The sequence below is a fragment of the Jaculus jaculus genome, chromosome 3, assembly GCF_020740685.1.
Source record: "Jaculus jaculus isolate mJacJac1 chromosome 3, mJacJac1.mat.Y.cur, whole genome shotgun sequence".
NCBI lineage: Eukaryota > Metazoa > Chordata > Mammalia > Rodentia > Dipodidae > Jaculus > Jaculus jaculus.
In genome coordinates, this window is record NC_059104.1 from 149779960 (window position 1) to 149805749 (window position 25790).

At 42.8% G+C, this 25790-nt stretch overlaps 1 protein-coding gene across 4 annotated transcripts in view; it reads right to left on the reverse strand.

Annotated features, from left to right (window-relative positions):
• Crtc3 (CREB regulated transcription coactivator 3) overlaps window positions 1-25790 on the reverse strand; it is a 142707-nt gene that overhangs the window by 94537 nt on the left and 22380 nt on the right. The window lies entirely within an intron of this gene.

A 25790-nucleotide genomic window follows, 5' to 3' on the forward strand; every position in this document is an offset into this window, starting at 1 on the left:
CCTTTCACAAATCAATAAAAGAATATAGACAATTACAACTTGTTAGGTACTATTCTAAACTAGATGGTATAGTTGATACAGGGAAGAGTATAGCCCTTCCTCAAAACCTAAAAGCAAAGCTGGGGGCTGGGAATGAAGTTCAGTGGTAGTGCCTAGCATGCCCAAAGCCCTGGTCAAAAGCACTAGTCAAAAAAAAAAAAAAGTATGCTCTGCTGTTGCATGGCTGCCTTCCAGCTACCTGGACGTACCTTCTGAGCCCAGAAGCTCTAGGCTAGCTTAAGCAACACAGCAAGACCCCATCTCAAAACAAACAAATCTAAAAGTAGAATGGGCATATGGTCCAGCAATCCCACTTCTGGTATATATCCAAGAGAACTAAAAAGAGCCTCAAAAAGATATCTGAAAAGCCAGGCATGATGGCACAAGCCTTTAATCCCAGAACTATAGAGGCAGAGGTAGGACGATCACTGTGCATTCAAGGCTACCCTGAGACTACACAGTGAATTCCAAGTCAGCCTGGACTACAGCGAGACTTACCTTAAATGAAAAAAAAAAAAGTATCTGTACAGTCGTTTTCACAGCAGTTTTATGTGCAATAGTCAAGGGGTGAAAACAATTCAAGCATCCATCATAAGAAAAATGGGTCAACCACAACTCAGAAGGCATCATGGTGCTGGAAAGAAGTGACCAGAGTGCTCAGTACTGTAATATCTCTATCACACCTTCCAAGGCTCAGGGTCTAATGCGGAAGAGGTGGCAGAAAGAATGAAGAGCCAAAGGAAGAGTAGGACTCCTTACAATGTGCTCCCTCCAGACATAAAATGGCCTGGATATCCATGACCTCACAGTGCCTGACACTTCCTACACAAGACCCATCATATAAGGAGGAAAAGATCATGACAGCAAAATAAAAGAGAGACTGGGCCGGAGAGATGGCTTAGCAGTTAAGCGCTTGCCTGTGAAGCCTAAGGACCCCAGTTCAAGGCTCGATTCCCCAGGACCCACATTAGCCAGATGTGCAAGGGGGTGCATGCATCTGGAGTTCATTTGTAGTGGCTAGAGGCCCTGGCGCGGCCATTCTTTCTGTCTCTGTCTCTGCCACTCTCAAATAAATAAATGAATAAACAAAAATAAATAAATAAAAGAGAGACTGATTGAGATGGGGAGGGGATATGATGGAGAATGAAGTTTCAAAGGGGAAAGTGGAGAGAGGGAGGGTATTACCATGGGATATTTTTTATAATCATGGATGTTGTCAATAAAAATCTGAAAAAAGAAAGATGATGGAAAAACACATACACACACACACACACAAAAGAAAAGTGGGTCAACCAAACATGACACATACAAACAATATTATCTATTAAGCCTTTAAGAAGAAAAGTCTGACAGTACAACATGGATGAACCTTGAGGGTTATTACACTAAGTGACAGAAGCAGTCACATAAAGACAAATTGTGTCTGATTTCACTTATAAGATGCAATATAGTCAAATTCATAGAAACAGAAATCAGAATAGTGGGCTAAGAGTAAGGTATGTGAAGTTATTTAATGGGTAAAGACAAGATGAAAAGGTATGGAGATCTGTTTTGCACAACAAATGAGTACATATCATTGAACAGTATGTTGTCTATACACAACATCATTCAACAGTACGTATAAAAATACTAAAGTTGGTAAATTTTAAGTTAGGTAGCTTTTACTAAATTTTATCTTATTTTATTTATTCATTAGAGAGAGAGCATGTAGGGCTTCCAGCCACTGCAAATTAAGTCCAGATACATGTGCCACCATGTGCATCTGGCTTACAAGGGAACTTGAGCCTTGAACCTGGGTCCTTAGGCTTCACAGGCAAGCGCTTAACTGCTAAGCCATCTCTCCAGCCCCCAATACAATTCTTTAAATGAACATATTCAGTGGTAAGGAAAACATAATGAGACAGATACTATCATAATGGTGGTGGGAATAGAAATTGGTATTATATTTATAGGGAATGATAAATAACATATCTAAGTGAATTAAAAATGTGTACACATAGGGCTGGAGAGATGGCTTAGCGGTTAAGCGCTTGCCTGTGAAGCCTAAGGACCCCGGTTCAAGGATAAATCCCCCAGGACCTATGTTAGCCAGATGCATAAGGGGGCGCAGGTGTCTAGAGTTCATTTGCAGTGGCTGGAAGCCCTGGCGCGCCTGTTCTCTCCCTCTCTCTCACTCTTTCTTTCTCTGTCGCTCTCAAATAAATAAACAAAAAAAAAATTTTTAAATGTGTACACACACGTTTGAGGGGGGCAAGTCTTACCATGTTGGGTAGGCTGGCCTCAAATTTGTGATCCTCCAACTTCAGCCTCCCAAGTGCTGGGATTACAGGTGCATAGACTCATACCCAGCTTACACAAAGCCTTTTGCTCAGATGTTTTATAAGCATGTATTTTTTAGTAAACATTTGAAAGAACAAGCAAATGAGCAAGCGGACAACAAATAAATATTCTTCAAAGAGCTTTACATTACCCATAAGACAAACTTCAAATTCCTGAATACAAAAGTGAAATCCTAGGCTAGAAAGATGACTTAGCGCTTAAGGCGCTTGCCTGCAAAGCCTAAAGACCCAGGTTCAATTCTCTAGTACCCACATAAAGCCTGATGCACAAAGTGGTGCATGCATCTGGAGTTCATTTGCATTGGCCAGAAGCCCTGGTATACCCATTCTCTCTCTCTCCCTCTACCCCACTTGCAAATAAATAAATAAATTTTTAAAAGTGTGAAATCCTGCCAGGTGTGTTGACACACACTGTTAATCTCAGCACTTGGGAGGCAGAGGCAGGAGGACTGCCATGAGTTTGAGGCCACCGTTAGACTATATACTGAATTCCAAATCAGCCTGGGCTAGAGTGAGACCCTACTTTGAAAAAAAAAAAAAAAAAAGTGAAGTCCTGAGCTGGGAAGATAGCTTATTAGCTTAGTAAAGTGCACTTAGTAAAACCCTCATTTAAAAAAAACCTAGGTCAGCAGTTGGGCATGGTGGCACACATCTTTAATCCCCTCTAATCAGGAGGCAGTAGTAGAAGGAATGCCATGAGTTCAAGGCCACCCTGAGAATACAGAGTGAATTCCAAATCAGCCTGAGCTACAGTGAGATCCTACCTCAAAAAAACAAACAAAACAAAACAAAAAACCTAGGCTAGAGAGATGGGTTAGCAGTTAAGGTGTTTGCCTACAAAGCCTAAGGACCAGGTTCAATTCTCTAGAACCCATGTAAGCCAGATACACAAGGTGGTGCGTGCATCTAGAGTTTGTTTGCAGTGGCTAGAGGTGCTGGTGTGCCCTTTCTCTCTCTCTCATACACACACACACACACACACACACACACACACAGACACACACGCACGCGCACGCATAAATAAATAAATAAATAAATAAATAAATAAATAAATAAATAAATAAATAAATAGAAAAAGAAACTGGGTGTGGGTGGATGGCTTAGCAGTTAAAGGTACTTGTTTGCAAAGCCTCCTTGCCCCAGTTCAATTCCCCACTACCCATGTAATGCCAGATGCACAAAGTGGCATATGTGTCTGGAGTTCATTTGCAGTGGCAAAAGGCCCTGGCAAACCCATGCTTTGTTTCTTTCTCCCCTTCTCTCTCTTGCTCACTGTTTATGTGCCTTGCAAATAGATTTAAAAAACAAAAAAAAAGGCTGGAGAGATGACTTAGTGGTTAGGCACTTGCCTGTGAAAACTAAGGATCCCAGTTCAAGGCTTGATTCCCCAGGACCCACATAAGCCAGATGCACAAGGTGGGGCATGCGTTTAGAGTTCATTTGCATTACCCGTAAGACAAACTTCAAATTCCTGAATACAAAAGTGAAATCCTAGGCTAGAGAGATGACTTAGCACTTAAGGCGCTTGCCTGCAAAGCCTAAAGACCCAGGTTCAATTCTCTAGTACCCACATAAAGCCTGATGCACAAAGTGGTGCATGCATCTGGAGTGGCTAGAGCCCTTCTAATCTATCTGCCTCTTTCTCTGTCTGTCTGTCATTCTCAAATAAATAAAAGTAAACAAACAAACAAAATAAAAACAAGTGTGGTGGCATATATTTGCAATCCCAAAGCTAAGGAGATAGGGAGATGGAGACAGGTATGTCCCTGGGGCTCATTGGCCAACAAGTCTAGCCTACTTGGCAAAACTATAGGTCACTGAGAAACTCTTTCTCAAAAACAGTGGATGATGCCTGAGGAATGACACCTGAGGCTGTGCTCTGATATGTACACACATGCACGCACGCGCACGCACACACACACGTGCTCACGCCCTCATCATCTGGTCCCTGCTTCCCTCTCCCACCTCATTGCCCACCACTCCCTACTTATATTCAAGGACAATTTTAGTCTCATCAAGCTTTCAGTTCCTCAAACAAGGCACGCTTTCTCTTGCTGCCAAGCTTTCTTTGACAAATGCCACTTCTCTTGCACAAATACTCTCTGCTCCACCTTTAGTCGTAGCCCTCAGATCTCAGATATCTCCACCTCTAGGAAGCCTTCCCTGAGGTAGTTTGGGCTCAGGACCCCTCTGAGGTGCTCCAGCTGCTCTCTGAAGTCAGCACACAGTGTTACAACTTGTAAAATCATCTGCCCCTCCCAATGGATTTAAGATCCACCAAGCAGTGATGGGGTTTTGTCATGGTCACTGGATCTCCAGCATCAAGCAAATGACTAGAACATAAGCTCTATTCAACATAAGCTATATGTGCTTTTGCTTGTTTTGGTGCTGTGCTTTGTGGGGGGTTTTTGGTTTGTTTTTTGTTTTTGTTTTTTTTTCAAGGTAGGGTTTCACTTTAGCTCAGGCTGACCTGGAATTCACTCTGCAGTCTCAGGGTAGCTTCGAACTCACAGCGATCCTCCTACACCTCTGCCTCCCGAGTGCTGGGATTAAAGGCCTGCACCTCCACACCCAGCTGCTTTTTTTTTTTTTTTGCTTGGGATTTTTTGTTTGTTTGTTTGCTTGCTTGCTTGTTTGAGACAGGGTCTTATTCTGTTGACCCAGCTGGCCTCAAACTCACAGCAATCCTGCCTTAGCCTCCCAAGTCCTGGAAACAGGCATGCATTACCATGCCTGAGTATTCAGTAAATATGTGTTAATTAGACTTTAATTATAAAAACACAAAACCACATTATAGACAATTTAGGAGCATAACAATGGGGAGGACTACATTCCTTCTATTGAGACACAACTACTGTTTGTATCAAGTGTTTTTGTCCTTTGTGTTTGTTCTTTTAACTTTATTTTTTTTATTTATTTTTTTTTTATTTTTCAAGGTAGGGTCTCACTCTAGCTCAGGCTGACCTGGAATAAGTCTCAGGCTGACCTAGAACTCACAGTGATCCTCCTACCTCTGCCTCCTGAGTGCTGGGATTAAAGGCATGCGCCACCACACCCGGTCCTTGTGTTTGTTATTAACTGTATTTCCAAGCTAGACATTTGGTAAGACCCTTCTGACAGTCATTCTGTTTTGTTTGCATAGCATATTGAAGTAGGAGCTTTTCTTAAGCCTGAGTAAAGATCATCATTTTTACTTTCAAATCATATATATACACACCAAAAGGAACTCAGAGCCATTCTCAGCCATTCCTAAATTCTTATTTCAGAAGAATTTCACTGTGTACTTCAACTACTGGGTTGCTTGAGCTATTATGGCGAAATATTTTTAAATACGTTTTTACTAGTTATTTAGTTATTATTTTAGAGAGAGAGAGAGAGAATGGGCACGCCAGGGCTTCTAGCCACTACAAATGAACTCCAGACACATGCGCCACCTTGTGCATCTGGCTTACGTGGGTCCTGGGGAATCGAACCAGGGTGCTTTGGCTTTGTAGGCAAATGCCTTAACTGCTAAACCATCTCTCCAGCCCATGATGGAATATTTTTATGATAATGGGTTTTTGTTTGGTTTTAGTTTTATTTTATGTATTTATTTGACAGATGAAGAAGGAGAGAGAGAGAGAAAGGGTGTGCCAGGGCCTCCAGCCACTGAAAACAAACTCCAGACATCTGTGCCCCCTTGTGCATCTGGCTAACATGAGTCCTGAGGAATTGAACCGGTGTCCTTTGGCTTTGCAGGCAAGTGCCTTAACCGCTAAGCCATCCCTCCAGCCCTGGTTCTAGTTTTTGAAAAAAAAAAAAAATTCTGAGACAAGGTCTCGTAGCCCAGCATGATCTCAAACTTGCTATGTAACCAAAGATAGCCTTGAACTCCTGATCTTCTTACATATACCTCATAAGTGCTGGAATTATAGAAATATGCCACCACACGTGTGTGGGGTGTAGTGGGGGTGGGAAGAGACAGAGAGAGACAGGGCCTCATTATATAGCCCTTGCTGGCCTTGAACTTGCTGAGATCCTCTTGCCTCAGCCTCCCTTTGCAGGAATAACAGGTATGTGCCACCATGTCCAACCTAATAGTAGCTTTAAAAACAAAAATGATGATTTAATTTACAGCCCACTAGGTTAGCATCTAAAGAATTATTTTCTTTTCCTCCAAATGACTATCTTGGAGTTATTAGCAGTGTTATTAATCATGAATATAGCATATTTGAAGAAACTATTGGGAATTTCCTTGATGATGTCTTAAGAGTGATAAAATGAAGAGCAAGAGATAAAGGGCTAGAGGTATAGCACTTGCCTAGCAGAGGCCCTGGGTTCAGTCTCCAGAAGAGAGAGACTAAGAAAAAGAGAGACAGAGAGAGTGCTCATACTGATTCCACATATTCCACCTCACTGCCCTACTGAGATTTACAAAGAGAAGTTAAAGAATCTGAGAGGAAGAGCTGGGAATATACTTCAGTTGATAGAATGCTTGCCTAGTAAGTATGAGACCTGGTTTGATTCCCCAGCACCACATAAAACCCAGCATTGTAGTACACACTTGTAATTCCAGCACTCAAGGTAGAGGTAAGAGGATCAGAATCTATGGTGGTTTGATTCAGGTGTCCCCCATAAACTTAGGTGTTCTGAATGATAGGTTCCCAGCTGATGGATATTTGGGAATTAATGCCTCCTGGAGGGAGTGTATTGTTGGGGGCGGGCTTATGGGCTTAGCCAGTTTCCCCATGCCAGTATTTGGCATACCCTCCTGTTACTGTGGTCCACCTTATGTTGGCCAGGGGGTGATGTCCACCCTCTGCTCATGCCATCGTTTTCCCCTGCCATCCTGGCGCTTCCCCTCGAGCCTGTAAGCCAAAATAAACCTCTTTTTTCCAGAAGCTGCTCTTGGTTGGGTGATTTCTACCAGCAATGCAAACCGGACTGCAACAGTCAAGTGGTACCGAGGAGTGGGATTGCTGATAGATACATGACTGTGTGGCTTTGGCCTTCTGGAGCTGATTTTCAAGAGGGAAGTGAGAGGATTTGAAACCTTGGCCTAAGAGATGCTTTGCAGTGCTGTAAGTACAGCTTGATGGTCTATCCTGGTCAGAGCTGAAAGACCTGAAGACAGTAAGAACTATGTACTGTGAAGTTTGGCTTATGAGGGTAAGAAAGAGCTTTGCTTGGACTGGGCTAGCAGTTTGTATGAGAAGTTTGCTCTTGTGCCCATGTCCTGAGAAGTTGTGCAGGGTTACTTTGCCTAGAAATGAACGGGTCTGCCGGGCATGGTGGCGCACGCCTTTAATCCCAGCACTCGGGAGGCAGAGGTAGGAGGATCACCATGAGTTCAAGGCCACCCTGAGACTACATAGTGAATTCCAGGTCAGCCTGAGCCAGAGTGAGACCCTACCTCGAAAAACCAAAAAAATAAAAAATAAAAAATAGAAATGAACAGGTGTGAGCAGAGGAATATGGCACAAAAAGGAAAATCTTTGGGTGAACTGCTGCCCGTTCAGCTGCAACTGAGAGATTACAACCTTTGAGACTGGGCTAGCTGACCTGTGCTGGGGCAACAGAAAGAATGTTGACTCTTTTGAAGGGGCCTGAGTGCTCAAGGAGTGTCCTGTTCTTCAAAGTCTGCTTTATTCCCCCCTGGATTAACAAATTGGCACCCTACCTGGTATTGTGGAGTATAAGAAATGCTGGAAAGAGGGTCACTGAGTTTGCAACACGGTCTTGTGTTTTGGAAATGGCCATGGGCAGTGTGAAGCAGGTTTGCTGGTTGCCTGCATAGAGACCCCATGGGGCCATGAAGATGAACTGTGGCTTGCAGTGGAGACCCAGTGGAGATGCCGGGACCATGAGATGGCTGCCAAGGAGAGCTGCCAGCCCCGATGAAGTTTTCCAGGACTTTAAGTAGCCTAGCTGGAGGGGCGGAATTGGAATGCCAGAGACTTGTTGCTAATTAGAATTATTGGACTTGAAGATTTGTCACTGGTTAGAGTTGCTGGACTTGAAGCTACAGAGTTTGATAACTGCCCTGGTTGTTTTAAATCTTATATTGGTTGAATGTTTCTTTGCTATGCCCAATGCCATCTTTTGCAGTGTGAATATTAATTTGTGCCATTATGGGTTTTTTTGAGGTTATATTTTGGTATTATGGCTCAGTTAAAAGATCTTGGAAAGCCGGGCGTGGTGGCGCACGCCTTTAATCCCAGCACTCGGGAGGCAGAGGTAGGAGGATCGCCGAGAGTTCAAGGCCACCCTGAGACTACATAGTGAATTCCAGGTCAGCCTGAGCCAGAGTGAGACCCTAACTCGAAAAACCAAAAAAAAAAAAAAAAAAAAAAAAAAAAAGATCTTGGACTATGGGGATATATGAACATCATTGGGATTGATAAAAACTATGGGGACTTTTAAAGTCAGACTGAATGCATTGTATTTTACATCATGTATGGGTATCAGTTTATGGGGGCCAGGGGTGGAATGTGGTGGTTTGATTCAGGTCTCCCCCATAAACTTAGGTGTTCTGAATGATAGGTTCCCAGCTGATGGATATTTGGGAATTAATGCCAGTTTCCCCATGCCAGTGTTTGGCATACCCTCCTGTTGCTGTGGTCCACCTTATGTTGGCCAGGGGGTGATGTCCACCCTCTGCTCATGCCATCGTTTTCCCCTGCCATAGTGGAGCTTCCCCTTGAGCCTGTAAGCCAAAATAAACCTCTTTTTCCCAGAAGCTGCTCTTGGTTGGGTGATTTCTACCAGCAATGCGAACCGGACTGCAACAGAGTCCAAGCTCATCTTCAACTACATAGTGAGTTTGAATACATCCTGGGTTACCTCAGTTTTGAGACCCTGTCTCAAAAAGAAAAAAGATTGAGAAGAAACCTTCATAAGATGCAGGTGAATCCTTAGAGCACTCCTGACTTGTTCCTCAGTATCCCACAGCCCTTATTCTTACCCTGAGATTAGAAGTTGGCAAAGGGGAATGAGATCCAGGCATGGGATTAAACTGTTCATTACTTGGTAATTTGGAAAGCTGTATTAAAAAACAGTAGTATGGGGTCAGTGTGGTGGCGCATGCCTTTAATCCCAGTACTGGGAGACACAGGTAGGAGGATCACTGTGAGTTCAAGGCCACCCTGAAACTACAGAGAGATTCCAGGTCAGCCTGAGCTAGAGTGAGACCCTACCTCAAAAAAAAAAATAGTATGGGGCTGAAGAGATAGCTTAGCAGTTAAGGTGCTTGCCTGCAAAGCCAAAGGACTCAGATTCAATTCACCAGGATACACATAAGCCAGATACAAAAGGTGATGCATGTGTCTAGAGTTCCTTTGCAGCAGCTGGAGGCCCTGGTGTACCAATTCATATTCTTTCTCTTCTCTTCCCCCTCCCCCCTCCTATCTCAAATAAGTAAAAACAGAAATAATTTTTTAAAAAAGTACTGTTGGGCCAAGATGGCGACCACCTAGCTGTGCTGCAAATCCTGGGGAAAGAAAGATAAATGTAGATCCTAAGGAGAGAGCCATCCCATCATACCTCAAAAGGGCCCCGGCTGAAACTAAGGAAAATTGGCGAAACAAGCAAGGGTGCTGTTTTCCTGATGAACCGGATACCACCACAAGGGAAAAGGAGACCAACACAGAGAAAAATCAACTCCTACCAAATCAGAGAGCCAGAGCCTCAGAGGCCCCCAACACCTAATCACTGAAGCAGACCAAAAATGAACCCAACATGGCTCAGGGAAATTTTGCAGAAAAGGGGGCGGAAAGAATGTCAGAACCACATGTTGGGTCATGATATGCAGAGACATTTATCTTACCCATAACTGTGGGCTAACTCCACAATGCACGACCCATATACCTCAACAAGGAGGGGCCAGTGAGGAGGGGTAGGTCATGGATGAGCCTAATAATGGTACCAAAGTGACTGTATTTGCTGAATACAAAACTAATTAATAAAAAAAAAAATTTAAGTACTGTCAGGGCTGGAGAGATGGCGTAGAGGTTAAGTAGTGGTTAAGGCAATTTCTAGCAAAGCTTTAGGACCCAAGTTCAATTCCCTAGGACTCACATAAGCCAGACGCACAAGGTGGTGCATGTGTCTGGAGTTCGTTTGCAGAAGCTAGAGGCCCTGGTGTGCCCATTCTTTCTATCTGCCTCTTTCTCTTCATCTCTATCTCTCAAATGAATAAATGAGTAAATAAATAAATAATAAAGAGTAGTATCAGAGTGGCAGCACCAAAAAGATGCCAGAGACTGTCCAGTTATGTCCTAGCTGCTGTGCAGAACCTTCATATATACTTACAGCCAACAGTGCACACAATTTTGTACCTCTTTTCAAAATTTTTGCTTAACATAGTAATACCACTATCTTTCCATATAGCTACAGTCTTTTTATTTATAATTTTAAGCATATGTCATAATACATTAAAATCAATTATTTAAGATAATACTATAAATTATCAGTCCCAAATACTTTACATCTTAGATTACTCTCTTAGGATAAGTTCCAAAGTAGAATCTGCCAAAGAATATGAACATATGAATATTCTTATTTTTAAAGATTTTTGTTTATATTTATTTATTAGAGACAGAAAGAAGGAGAGAAGCTGGGCATGGTGGCTCACACCTTTAATCCTAACACTCGGGAGGCAGAGGTAGGAGGATCGCTGTGAGTTCAAGGCCACCCTGAGACTACATAGTGAATTCCAGGTCAGCCTGGGCCAGAGTGAGACCCTACCTCAAAAAAATCAAACCCCCCCCAAAAAAAAGAAAGAAAGAAAGAAAGAAAGAAAGAGAGAGAGAGAGAATGGGTACACCAGGGCCTCTAGCCACTGCAAAACAACTTCAGGTGCATGCACCACCGTGTGCATCTAGCTTATGTGGGACCTGGAGAATTGAACCTGGGTCCTTAGGCTTTGCAGGCAAGCACCTTAACCACTAAGCCAGCTCACATTCTTCTTTTTATTTCTTTGGTTTTTGTTATCTTCTTAATAGTTATATTAACATTGAGCCAGATGTGGTGGTGCATGCCTTTAAACCCAGCACTGGGGAGGCAGAGGTAGGAGGATCGCCATGAGTTCAAGGCCACCTTTAGATTACATAGTGAATTCCAAGTCAGCCTGGAGTAGAGTGAAACCCTACCTCAAAAAAAAACAAACAAATTAATAAATAAATATAGTTATACTAACATGAAGCATAGATAAGTACCATTTTATAACATCTGCAAGAATGTATTCAACAACAAACTTCATTACCCTCTCCAACAGTGATTATTAACTCAAAATGTTTTCCTAATTGAAAGGATGGAAAGGCTAAGTTGTTACACTGGTAATAATTACCCTTTACCAGGATGCAGAATAAGGCAGGAAGAGTTCTAGATGCTTCATGTACATCACAACACCTGTGACTATTATTATTCTCACCTTACAGGTGAGGGACTGAGGGTTAGAAGTCCAAAGGCAGGGGCAGTGTTAGAGCCCAGGCTGTCTAATCCCTGAGTCCATACTTTGACCACTCCTGCCTATGGAATATCATCATGGTTTTTAACCATATGTTATTGCTTATTGTGTCAACAATACACTCCCAAAGGTTTCTTTGCTACTTTAGTTCCTATTTCCTGATTTTTCTATCCATAAAAAATACAAACAAGTCTAAAGGGTCAGAGGTAGTTTGGAAATTGAGGTTTCAGAGATAAGTTCTGACAATGAGCAAGACAGGGTTGTAGTAAAAGCAGAGCAGATAAAGAAAACATCCGGCTGAGGGTAAAGCTTAGTAGGCATATCTGCTTACACTTGCCTGGGATGGGATATAGAGAGAGAAAGACGAAAAGAGGTCTTTTTTGAGGACTCCACAGCCTATTGTTACCCCATGGCTGGGGATGCTGAGTTCTACAATCAAAAGAGACAGATGTGGGCTGGAGAGACAACTTAGTGGTTAAGGCACTTGCCTGTAAAGCTTAAGGATCCAGATTTGATTCCCCAGTACCCATGTAAGCCAGAGGCATATAATGGCACATGCATCTAAAGTTTGTTTGCAGTGGCTAGGAGTCCTGGTGTGCTCTTTTCTCTCTTTCTCAAACAATAAATAAAAATATTTTTAAAAAGAGGCAGATGTGGGCTAGAGAGATGGCTTAGCGATTAAGGCATTTGCCTGCAAAGCCAAAGGACCCTGGTTCAATTCCCCAGTACCCATGTTAGCCAGATATACAAGGGGGCACACACGTCTGGAGTTCGTTTGTAGTGGCTGGAAGCCCTGGTGCACCCATTCTCTCTCTCTCTCTCTGTCTCTCTGTCTGTCTGTCTCTCTCTCTCTCTCTCTCTATCAAATAAATAAATAAATAAAAAATTTTTAAAAAAAAGAAAGAAAGAAAGAGGCAGATGTAAGACAGAAAAACCAAAGAAAAGGGTCAAGCTTCTGCCTCAACCACTGCAGAGGTTCCTTAATAACTCCCTCCACTTTATTCTTCATGACCTCCCTCCACTTCACTCTTTGTTCCTGAGGGTGAAGGCGAGATAGCAGCTAGTATTAACTCTAATGACATCACAGGTTAACAAATGAAGAAATCCAGAAATGGTTTCTTTTCTTCAAGAAATAGTTTGGTTGAATGTCCTTAACAGGTTTCAACTTCTGCATTCAGAGAAATTAGTTCTGTTTCAGAAAACCAACGGGAGAACAAAAATTGGCTGGCAGGATAGTTGGCACTTACAATCACAAACTCTAGAAAAAGCCCAGACTTAATCCTGGCTTTACTACTTGTGACTATGTGGGCTATGAAGTTCCTTAATTTTCCTTGGCCTCCATCATCCACCCTGTAGGTAAGCAGGGACAGTACAGTACCTGTTACTAAAAGGACTAAATAACATCGGCAAAGCACTTAGCCACCATACGTGATGCATGGTACAGATGGGACAAGTGGTTTTGAGCATACCATAACAACAGAAGTAGTAGTAGCACAAAATATTCATAGTAGAAACCTTGGCTGAAAGAAAGCAGAGGAGTTAGGTGTAGCGAAACATATCTGTAATCCCAGCATTTGGGAAGCAGAGAATCCTGTGAATTTAAAGCCAGCCTGTCCTACATAGTAAATAAGACTCTGTCTTAAACACAGAGAGAAGCTGGAGAGATTGCTCAGTGGTTAAGGTGCTTGCCTTCAAAACAACAATCTGGGTTCAGTTCTTCAGTACCCATGCAAAGCCAGATACTCAAAGTTGCACATGCATCTGGAGTTGGTTGCAGTGGCTAGAGGCCCATGTGCACCCATTCTCATTCCTTTCTCTCTCCTTGCAAATAAATAACTTTTTTTCTTTAAGAGAGAAAGAGAGAGAGAGAGGGCTGGAAAGATGGCTTAGCGGTTAAGCACTTGCCTGTGAAGCCTAAGGATCCTGATTTGAGGCTTGATTCCCCAGAACCCAAATGCACAAGGCACACACATCTGGAGTTCGTTTGCAGTGGCTGGAGGCCCTGGCGCATCCATTCTCTCTCTCTCTCTCTCTCTCTTTTCTCTGCCTCTTTCTCTGACTGTTACTTTCAAATAAATAAATAAACATAAGAAAAAAGAGAGAGAAGTAAGAAGGAGGAAGGGGAGGAGGAAGGGAGGGAGTGGGGGAGAAGAGGGACAGCTAGGAGGAGAGGAGGAGAAGAGAGGAGAGGAGAAAAAAAAGCAAGCAAGCAGAAAGGGATGGAGGGCAGGAGGCATGAATGGAGGTAGGGAAGAAAGAAGAGAAAAGGGAGGAAAGGAAAGAAGGCAAGAAAGAAGAAATGAAGAGAGAAAAGAGAAAGAAGGAAAGAATTTTTCATTTCATTCAGAAACAGGGCAAATATGATGGTCAAATAGTACAAAATATTTGAAAGACTAAAAAGACTCTCATGCTAGATATTTAGTAGCTGAGTAATTGTCAGCTAACTGATATTTTTGCTCTCTGTTTTCTTATCTATACATAGAAAGACTACGAACTCCACTCCAGTTCTACAGATCTTTCAGTGGACAATACAGAAAGAGCTATACTAAATTAAAGCCACTACCGGTAGCAGCTACCCAGTCGAGGGCATGCTTTGCTGCATGTAAGTGCTTTCCTTTGAATAGTCTCCCTCTTTCAAGTTACACTTTAACCTACAAGCTGCTTCAATTTTAGCCTTTTCTTTTTAATTAGCATTAATAATTGTACATATTAAAACTTTTAAATGAGCTAGGCATGGTGGCACATGCCTTTAATCCTAGCACTTGGGAGGCAGAGGTAGGAGGATTGCTGTGAGTTCGAAGCCACCCTGAGATTACATAGTAAATTCCAAGTCAGCTTGAGCTAGAATGAAACCCAACCTCAAAAAATTAAAAAAAAAACAAAAAACTTTTAAGTGATTGCTCCAAATTAATTAACTCTAAATGAACTTTAAGAACTACTCAGCCTGTACAAGCACAGACTGGCAGAATGTGTCTATTGAGCAATTTCATGAATGACAAGATGGTGGGTGAGATACTAGAAGAGATAAACACTGGCACTGGAGGCAGCAGCTGCCACTTCAGTGGAAGAAAGATCATGTCCTGTGTGACCATGTCTGCTCTTCTCATCCTCGCTGGCCTTCTGATCTTTTGGACCCTGAATGAAATCTTGTTCTGACTTGTTTCCTCTGGTGTTAAATGACCTCCTCTTCCATCCAGGTCACAACCTTCTAGTCTAACTGGCCTTTCCTAAACCAGCTTCTAGTGTGAAATTCTCAGTTTGGGGGAAACTTGAGATTACTCCAAGAACAGGTTTTTTTGGTAGTCAAGGAGAAAAATAGTTTTCTTAGTATTGAAAATAGGATAAGACAAACAAGATTTAAGTGGCTGAGGGAGTGAATAAATTGAATATAATCTAAAAGAAGGAGCCAGTCAAAAGTTAGTATCTGAACTGGATATCTGAAGTCACCAAGGAACTAGAAAAGGGCATCTATCTACACTGAGAAAAAGTAAGGGAGAGTAAAACACTTTTCCCAACTGAAAACACACTGATTTTGTGTGCGTATACTTGTTTAATTTGCTAAATAAGAACAAAGGCCTGGAGAAGATAAACTTGGGTCAGAATCCTGATTATAACTTGCTTTGACCTGGGGTACGTTACTGTTTAAACATCTGTAAAATGGAGACAATAATGTCTATCTGGAGTGCTGACTGGAAGATTAAATGATATGAGGTACACAAAGCCTAGCTGAGGTACTCAGTGACTGTGCTCTTATCTCACCACTGGCAGAGTCTGCCTAGCGGCTGGAGTACAGCCCAGTGGAAATGGATTCAATACCCAGTACCAGTTGGGGAGATTTCTCAGGAGTTAGAGATGCTTGCTTCATAAAGCCTGTGAGCCTGGGTTCAATTCCCCAGCACCCATGTAAAGCCAGATGCGCAAAATGGCACTTCTGTCTGGAATTTGTTTGCAGAGGCAAGAGGCCCTGGTATACCCATTCTCATATTCATCCCTCACCTCAGTCTCATAAATAAGTAAATGAATAAATATTAAAAAAAATATTCAGCATCAGACAAAAATAACTCCTGCCTAATACCTATGAGGAAGTATTTTCCCTTATACTAAAGAAAACTAGAGGGCTGGAGAGATGGCTTAGCAGTTAAAGACATTTGCCTGCGAAGCCAAAGAACCCAGGTTTAATTCCCCAGAACCCATGTAAGCCAGATGCACAAGGTGATGCATGCATCCAAAGTTCATCTGCAATGGCTGAAGGCCCTGGCATGCCCATTCTCTCTCTGTGTGTCTGCCCTCTGTGTGTCTGCCTTTTTCTCTTTCTCTCTCCCTCTCTCTCTCTCTAATAAATAAAATAGAGCCAGGCATAGTGGCACATGCCTTTAATCCCAGCACTTAGGAGGCAGAGGTAGGAGGATCGCCATGAGTTTAAGGCCACCCTGAGACTACATAGTAAATTCCAGGTCAGCCTGGGCTAGAGTGAGACCCTATCGCAGAAAAAATAAAATAAAAAATTTAAAGGGCTAGAAAGATGGCTTAGCGATTAAGGCACTCGCTTGTGAAGCCTGAGAATTCATGTTTGACTCTCCAGGTCCCAAGTAAGCCAAACTCACAAAGTGATACAAGGGCACCAGGTTGCACATGTGCCCAAGGGGGTGCATGTGTCTGAAATTAGACTGCAGTAGCTGAAGGCCCTGGCACACCAATTCATCCTCCCTCCCTCCCTCCCTCTCTCTCTCTCTCTCGCATAAAAAAAAAATCTTTAAAATTTTTTTAAAAAGAAAGAAAACTATAATAGCTGGAGGTGTGGCTTACTGGTAGAGCAGAAGAAGAATAAAGAGAAGAAGAAAAGAAACAATTTCAACTAGGCCTGGTAGTACAGGCCTTTAATCCCAGCTACTCAGAAGGCTAAGGTAAGACTGCAAGTTCAAGGTCTGCTGGGCAATTTAAGTAGACCCTGTCTGAAAATAAAAAGTTAAAAGAAGGCTGGAGATAGGGAAGAGTATTTGCTTAGTACATATGAGACTCCAGTTTCAATACTTCGTATGACCAAAAACAAACAAAACAAACCCTACAATGAAGGCTGATTATGATGGTGAGGTGCCTCCAAAAAGGCTTCCAGGAGAAAATGGGAGGGGAGAGCTGTCTGAAGTCACATCCTCAAGAGGTTGAGAGGAAAGAAAGAAGCTAATACATTAGCTATTTGTTGTCAGGACAGCCAATTTCTTCAATTACCCAGGGAGTTCCTTGAACACAAACTATTATCTTTGAACAGGGAAAAACACTACAGTGTCTGGCAGGAAGGCCTGTGGAGAAACTGCAACAGATGGCATTCTGATTCTTGGAAAATATCCAAAATAATAATCAACAACTAAGACTTAATTTTGAAGTTTAAAGTATAAAAACTGGCTGTTTCATAACATAGGGGCCAATTCTTAACTCCTGACAATTGTGAAATTTTGTAGGGAACTGGAACAAAACTTTGGCTGGTTCGACTGCCAAAACATGTGGTGACTTAAAATTCTAAGAGACAAGCACTGCCTTAAATTGTGCCTCCTCTCCCTCTGTTTAATAATCTGACAGTCAGAGCCTGATTCAAAGATAGAGTTAAGAGGATTGCTTCACATGAAGAGAACTTGAATTTCACATGGGCTGAAATGAAAGGTAATATGGAGAGCTAGCTTCCACCCTGGTCCAGCTCTGCCACTGCCCAGACATGTCTTCTCTCTGACAAGCTCTGCTTTTCCTGGAAGCTGCACTATCAGGGCATTCATATGATCCTAACCTTGGCTGATCCCAGGACAGGCCAGGTAAGTGTTTTGATCGGGCCATTGAGGAATCACTAAGATATAACCAGCCTGCATAGAATTTAAGAACTTAGCTTTACAATGGAAGCTAGGAGTGGTGGGGCACACCTACAATCTCAGCACTCAAGAGGCTGACAGGATTGTGAGTTCCAGGTCAACCTGGGTTACACAGTGAGATCCTGTCTCAAAACAAAACAACATAAAGCTTTAAATAAGCTGCAAAAACTTAGTTCTCTTGCCCTACATAGGAAAGGAAAATGTCCTCAATGATTTACTGAAATCACATTGAGTAAATCACATCAGAAGGCTGCTATGCCTACCCTCCTAAAGTCTGTACAGGAACTTTGTAAAATTCACTGAGCAATAACAGTGTTGGGCATTCTTCTGAAGTTGTACACGTATTAAGTAATTTAATCCTCACAAGAAGTTTACCTGAGCAACTCTTAATTGCCACAGCTTACCAAGGAAGTGAAGGTACACAGACACTAAGGACCTTACCTAAGATCCCACTGCTGGTTAGTAGGAGGCTGGGAATGAGAGCTACATGACCTCAGCGACTTCACCACCCCAAGACAACAGAGCACATCATGAAAAGTTCATGTATCTCATGCATCAGATGACAGAGGAGTTTCGTTTGTTTTGTTTCATTTAATATAGGATCTCTCTATGTAGCCCACGCTGGCCTCAAATTTGTGATCTTCTACCTTAGCCTCCAGAGTGCTGGGATTATAGACATGTTACACCATGCCTGGCTGGGTGACAGGTTGTAAATACATATAGAAGAGATTTATTGAAGCTGCTTTATTAAAAAATGGACTATGGGGCTGGAGAGATGGCTGAGTGGTTAAGGCATTTGCTTTCAAAGCCAAAAAAAAGACTTTGGTTCAATTCCCCAGTACCCATGTAAGCCAGATGCACAAGGTGGCGCATGCATCTGGAGTTCATTTGCAGTGGGTGGAAGCCCTGATGCACCCATTCTCTCTCTCTACCTCTTTCCCTCTCTCAAATAAATAAAAATAAAAATATTTATTTTAAAAAATGAGCTGGGTGTGGTAGTGGACGCCTTTAATCCCAGCACTAGGGAGGCACAGGTAGGAGGATCGCTGTGAGTTCGAAGCCACTCTGAGACTGCATAGTGAATTCCAGGTCAGCCTGGGCCAGAGTGAGACCCTACACCTTGAAAAAAAAAAAACAAAACAATAAAATGGACTTGCGGCCAAGTGAGGTGGTACATTCCCTTAATCCCAGCACTCAGGAGGCACAGGTAGGAGGATTGCCATGAGTTCAAGGCCACCCTGAGATGACATAGTGAATTCTAGGTCAGTGTTGGCTACAGCAAGGCCTCTGCAAAAAAAAAGACAGGGAAAAAAAAAAAACACAGAAATGAACTTGCATGGTATAAAAGGCATCTGATAGCTTAGTAGTTAAAGCACTTGCCTACAAAGCATAAGGACCCAGGTTTGATTCTCCAGTACCCACATAAACCACATGCACATGATGGCACATGTGTCTGGGGTTTGTCTGCAGTAGCTAGAAGCCCTGGGGCAACTATATGTTTTCTCTCTCCTGTATCTCTGCTTGCAAGTAAATCAATAATTTTTTTTTTTCAAGGCAGGGTCTCACTCTGGTCCAGGCTGACCTGGAATTGTAGTCTCAGGGTAGCCTCAAATGCACGGTGATCCTCCTACCTCTGCCTCCCAAGTGCTGGTATTAAAGGTGTGTGCCATCATGCCCGGCCAATAAAATATTTTTTAAAAATAAAATAAAAGGCATCTGAAAGACCCATTTTGTTGACTCCCACATGGATAGGCCCACAGACATTTCTGTGTTGGCCAACAGTACAAATCGAATCTGGACCAGGAGGGCCAAACAGGAGCACTGACGATTCCAGTCAAGTGCTTTATATTTTCTGTTCAGACTCAAACCAGACCTGAGTTGGGGTGGGTACCATCTGGGTGCCACACTCCTTTCCATTAGGGCTGCAACATCAAGACTTTGGAGGGTCTGCAGAGCTGGTGGCCTGATAGGAAATCATGCAACTTCAGAAGAGCCTGCCAGGTTGTCGCCATATGAATTATGTGTTTAGCTTCTGAGGCTGCCTTTGGAATTCACCCACAGGGGACATCTGAGTCCTCTTCTTCTGCCCTGTTCATGCTGCACAGCTGAGGGAAGGTGGAGCAAGCTGAAAGCAAACTGCCCACAGGAAAGATGCCTGATAACTTGGAGCCCAGCCCATAAATTCCAAAACTCTTTTGAAATTTCTGATTATGTGGCTGGAAAATGTTTGGGTCTCCTTGGCTCTTAGAAAACATATCCTTTTTCAAGAGTCTGCTAAAACCAATTGTAAGTCAGGATTGAGAGCTGGTCCTAACTCAATGAACATCCCACAAATTTCTAGTCCTCAATAAATATTTGCTGAGTGAATAAATCTGTATTCTCATCAATTTGATTAGTCACTAACACTGGACCTCTAACTACATGAATAAAAAAGATTCCAAAACACCATCAAACAATGAAAACTAATATGAAGAAAACTATTTGTAACACAACATATATCTCTACAAAGAACACTTATTAACATGGTAAGAAAGAAACCAAAAAGAAAACTGGGCAAAGGTTATAAGAAGAAATTTCCAGGCAAAACCTAAAGGCCCAATAAATATATGAAAATAAAAACATACCCATGATCTTTTATTAGTCCTTTCAACAATATGAGAGATCGAATCATTGTCCATATTTTATGAGCAAGGAAGTTAAACTGGAAGGGTTCTTTACTCAACCAATTGTTGACAGTGTCAAGACCTGAACACAGATCTATTAACATGGCAAAGTCTATGCTTATTCTGCTAAATTGCCCCATCTAAATATTTGTGTGGTGGCTCAGATGTTCTTGGCCAAGTCACTTAGCCTATTAAGATTTGGTTTTCACCGCCAGGCATGAAAGCCTTTAATCCCAGCATGTGGGAGGCAGAAGGAGGAGGATCTCTGTGAGTTCGAGGCCAGCCTGAGACTACATAATGAATTCGAGGTCAGCCTGGGCTAGAGTGAGACCCTACCTCAAAAAAACTAAAAAGAAAAGAAAGACTCAATTTTCTATTTGTAAAATGAGAATCTCAAGCATACCATCCCATAAGGTCACTGTAATAACTAGAGAATACACAGAAGATGTTCAGGGCAGTACTTACAAGCAGGGGAGAGGAGGTGTTTAACTACCTGATTCCCTCATTCAGCAAATAATTATTGAACTACCACTCTGGCCAGACACTGTTGGATTCTAAAGCACTTCTCACCTGCCCTGTTCATGGGGAAACAGGCACCTCTATCATCACAGAGTTCGCATTCTGATGAAGAAGACAGAATGCAAACAACTTAAATTAAAAAGATATCATGGCCAGGCACAGAGGCACACACCTTTAATCCCAGCACTCAGGAGTCAGAGGTAGGAGGATCACCTCGAGTTTGAGCCCTGCCTGAGACTATATAGTGAATCCCAGGTCAGTCTAATGCTAGAGCAAGACTCTACTTCAAAAAAAACAATACACACACACACACACACACACGCACACGCGGGTTGGATAATGATAAGGGCTAAGGAGAAAAATAAAACATAGAAGAGGGTGGAAAGGGGTGTGATATTGAAAACTGAAGCCTGATAAGATGGGAATGAGAAGCTAAGGGAAGTGAGGAAGTAAGCTCTTAAACCAGACCTTCCCTGACAGAGAATCCCCAGGAAGGGCAAAAGGAACAGAGCACAATGCCAGCACGGCTGGAGCAGTGAGCACAAAGAGTGTTGGGGCCAGGCAAGAAGCAGCTAAAAGCAGATGGCATTGGATGCACTTCGCACTTTGGCTCTACACTGGGTGACATGGAAGCCACTGCAGAATTCTTAGAAGTGATATAATCTGGGTCATATTTTACAAGGATCACTGAAAGGGGATAGGATTCTCCTGCTGGCAGCCTGGTAAGAAGGCTTTTTCAAGAAGCTAGAGAAGCAGAGATAGTGGATCAAACCATAGTAGTCAAAGTTCTAATTTTTTTTATGTTTATATATTTATTTATTGGCAAGCAGAGAGACAGAGAAGAGAGACAGACAGAGAGACTGGACATGCCAGGGCCTCCAGCCTCAGTAATGAACTCCAAATGCATGTGCTTCTCTGTGCATCTGGCTTACATGGACAATGGGAAATCAAACCTGGGTCCTTAGGCTTCACAGGCAAGTGTCTTAACAGTTAAGCCATTTCTCCAGCCCAAGTTTGAGGTCTTAATATTTAGTTATTTGAGAGGGGTAAGAATGGGCCTTCTGCTGCTTGCTGCAAATGAACACATGTGCCACTTGGTTCATCAGGCTGTTCATGGGTACTGAGGAATCGAACCCAGACTTTGCAAACAAGCACCATTACCAATGCTGAACTATCTCTCAGGGCCTAGTTTTGTTTTTTTTTTTTAAGAGACAGAGAGAGGGAGAGAGAGAGAATGGGCACACCAGGGCCTCTAGCCACTGCAAATGAACTCCAGATGCATATGCCACCATTGTGTATCTGGTTTATGTGGGACCTGGAGAATCGAACCTGGGTCCTTAGGCTTCACAGGCAAACGGCTTAACCTCTAAGCCATCTCTCCAGCACCCCTCCCCCCTTTTTTAAAAGACAAGGTCTTATATAGCTTGGGCAGGCCTCAAGCTTGATATTTTTGCCTTGAACTCCTGATCCTCCTGACTCCACGACCCAAGTGATGAGATTACAGGGGTATGCTACTAGACTCAGCTTCTGAATGTTTGCTGAAGTAGATGTGAGTAAGTGAGAGGGGTGAACTATGACCCCAGAGTTTGGGCCAAGGATCTGGAAGAACACAGTTGCCATTTGCTGAGATAAGGGCCCAGAACAGAGGCTTCCTAACTTTAGGCCCTGTAGAACAATGAGAAACTTAAGACATTCCAGAATGTGATCAGAAAGACAAGCTGGTGGTTGACATCAGAAAAACATAATGGTCATTGGGTTCAGCTGCTGGGAGTATAGCTGATAAAAACAAGGGCACAGAGAAACAAGGCAGGTTACCATGGGATTCTGGCAGCAAGGACTCAGAAGAGTCCAGTCCTCAGAGCTGAGGCACAAGGCCAACAATGGTAACTAGAGGCCAAATTACAAACTGCCCAGCCGCCTGAGTCCCTCTTCCTCAGCTCAGCCTGGGACCTAGCAATGGCAAGAGCTGGCTAGTCAGGGCTCAAGTGGCTCGGGAGCCTTGGAAAGAAGGCAACAACAGAAATCAGAGCGCGACAGGCCTGACTCCATCTGTGCCCTCCTTTGCAGCCACAGTTTCAGGGGAAGGTTGGCACTTAAAGGTCAAGTCTATACCTGGAACAGACACTGTATGAAAAGACCAGACATGCAGAAGGGTAAGGAGTGAATTTTGCATGTGGCTAAAGCCTTCAGGGGGAAAAGGCAGATCTAGAATAGAAAGAGTTGGGGAAATAAGTAATAAATGAGGAGTCTGGGAAGATGGCTAAGCAGTTAAAGACACTTGCATACCTTTAGGCTAGAAACAGATCTGCCCCCAAGTAACACCTTAAGGCTGGACCCCAGGATCCACGCACAGTGACACCTCTTCCAGTCAGGTAGTTGGAACTTGGGCCTGGCTGTACAGATCAGCTGGTAGACTACTTGTCTAAAATGCATGAAGTTCTGGGTTTAATCCCTAGAACAGCACAAACCAGGCATGGCAGCACATGCCTATAATCTCAGCACTCAGGGGCTGCAGACAGAGGATCATCCTCAGTTCAAGGTCATTCTCAGCAAGATAGAAAGTTGGAGGCTAATGAACTACATGAGACTCTATCTCAAAAGAAAGAAAGAAAGAAACCCAGGCATGGTGGTACACGCCTTTATAATCCCAGTACTAGGGAGGCAGAGGTAGAAGGATCACCATGAGTTCAAGGCCACCCTGACACTACATAGGGAATTCCAGGTCAGCCTGAGCTAGAGTGAAACCCTACCTCAGAAAAAAAAAGGGGGGGGGGGGAGGAAGGACAAGACTAGAGTCAATGACTCTGTCCTATAATTATTATGTAAACAGTCTATCAGACTTGACTATAAGCATTTTTGTTGTTTCTGAAACAGAGTATCACTACACAGTGCAAGCTGCTCAGGAACACTCTCCCTCCCTCCACCTCTAGTGCTAGAATTACAGACCAGCACCACCACATCCAGCCGTAAGCTTCTTAAATAGACATTCTCTGAATTAACTTCACAAGCACAATAATATCTATTCGTTACCGGCACTTAATAAACATAAATGAATAAATTCAGGGCAAGTTACAATAGCTTCTTAATATAATAGAAAAGTGATTTTAATAGTCAAAACAAGTATTTTTCTGGCACCTAAGTATGTTTGGACAAGATAAGCATAGCTGGGCTTTGGAGGATTAAGGTGGTTTGGTCTGACGGACAGTAGAGTAGAGGTCTACCACACAGAAAAGAGTGGACACGAAGCTGGCAAGTGGCAGCCCATGCCTTTAATCCCAGCTTTCCCAAGGATGATGTAGGAGGATGGCTGAGATCACCAGCCTGGACTACAGAGTGAGTTTCAGGACAGCTTGGCTAGAGTGAGGCCCTGCCTTGGGAAAAAAAAGTGAAAAGAAGAGTGAGGGCTGGAGAGATGGCTTAGCGATTAAAGTGCTTGTCAGCAAAGCCAAAGGACCCAGATTTGATTCCCCAGTATCAACGTATGCCAGATGTACAAGGGGGCGCATGCATCCAGAGTTTGTTTGCAGTGTATGGAGGCCCTGGCATGCCCATTCTCTCTCTCTCAAACAAATAAATAAATATTTTTTTGAATCAAGCATTGGTACTTCACTAGTAAGAACTAATTATAAGTAATATAAATACAACAGTGTACAAAACCTTGATCAGTCTTGTGACCCTCCAAGTTCTGGTGAGTTTTCCCTCGCCTCGGCCCAGTATTTCTTTTCAAATAAGCCATGAGTTTATCCATTGGATGAACTTCTTGGGAGAAGTTCTCATCTTTCTAGCATTTCTGGAATAAAGATTCTAAAACAAGGGAATGTGGCTCAGTCTTGTTTGTTTGTTTTGTTTTGTCTCCCTCTAGCTCAGGCTGACTTGGAATTCACTATATAATCTCAGGGTAGCCTCGAATTCAGGGCGATCCTCCTACCTTACCTCTACTCCCGAGTGCTGGGATTAAAGGCGTGCGTGCATCATCACTCCTGGCTTAAAAAAAAAAAAAAAAAAAGTCTCATGTAGCTCAGTCTGACCTCTAATTCACTATGTAATGGGGATGACCTTGAACTTCTGATCCTCTTGCTTCCATCTCCCAAGTATGGGGGTTACAGAAGTGTATCACCAAAGTTTATGCGGTGCTGGGAATTGAACCCAGGGTGCTTCATGCATGTTAAGCAAGCATTCTGCCAACTAGATTACATCCCCAGCCCCCAAAAATATTTTAGGGACCTCAAGTGTCCATTGCTGATCCCTCACTGCATAAACAATTGGAAGCATGTGGAAGACAGAACGAAAATGGCAACATTCCAGTTGCTCAATGTTCTTGCTCTCTCTCATGGATACAGATGTTCTTAATTCGGTGTGTGGAGCCAGTGTTGCCTTGCTCCTTCTATAATTTCAAAGGCTTTATTCCAGACTACTAGAGATTCATGAGTTGTCCACTTTTCACCCTCATTCCGTAAGTCTGTTATTCAATACATATGGTTAGATAAAAAGAAAGAGGAAAAAAAGCACAATTCAAATCGGTATTAAAAATGACAACCATATTCTTGGTCACAGTTCCTATTTTGGGACAGATGCGCATTCCAAAACTATTAAGTAATCCACTAACTTTCTGGGCTTCTCACTATTTCCTTGGGCAGAAGAGAAAAGAACACAGTGCTGGAAGTAAAAATCAAAGGCAACCCTGTGAGCAAACCAAACACTGGGGCCGAACAAACCACACCTGCACAGTGCATACACCTTGGAAGGTTTGGACTCCTGCACAGAATTTAGAGATAAGGTAATTCTCTGGAAAAGAAAATAAGGCACAGCATAAAATATATATCATCAGCAAGTAGGAATCTCAACTGGAAATAATCCATGATAAGATGATCTGTTAAACTGGTCTTATAAATCTCATGCAAAAACCCAAGATCACTGTCTTATCTCATTC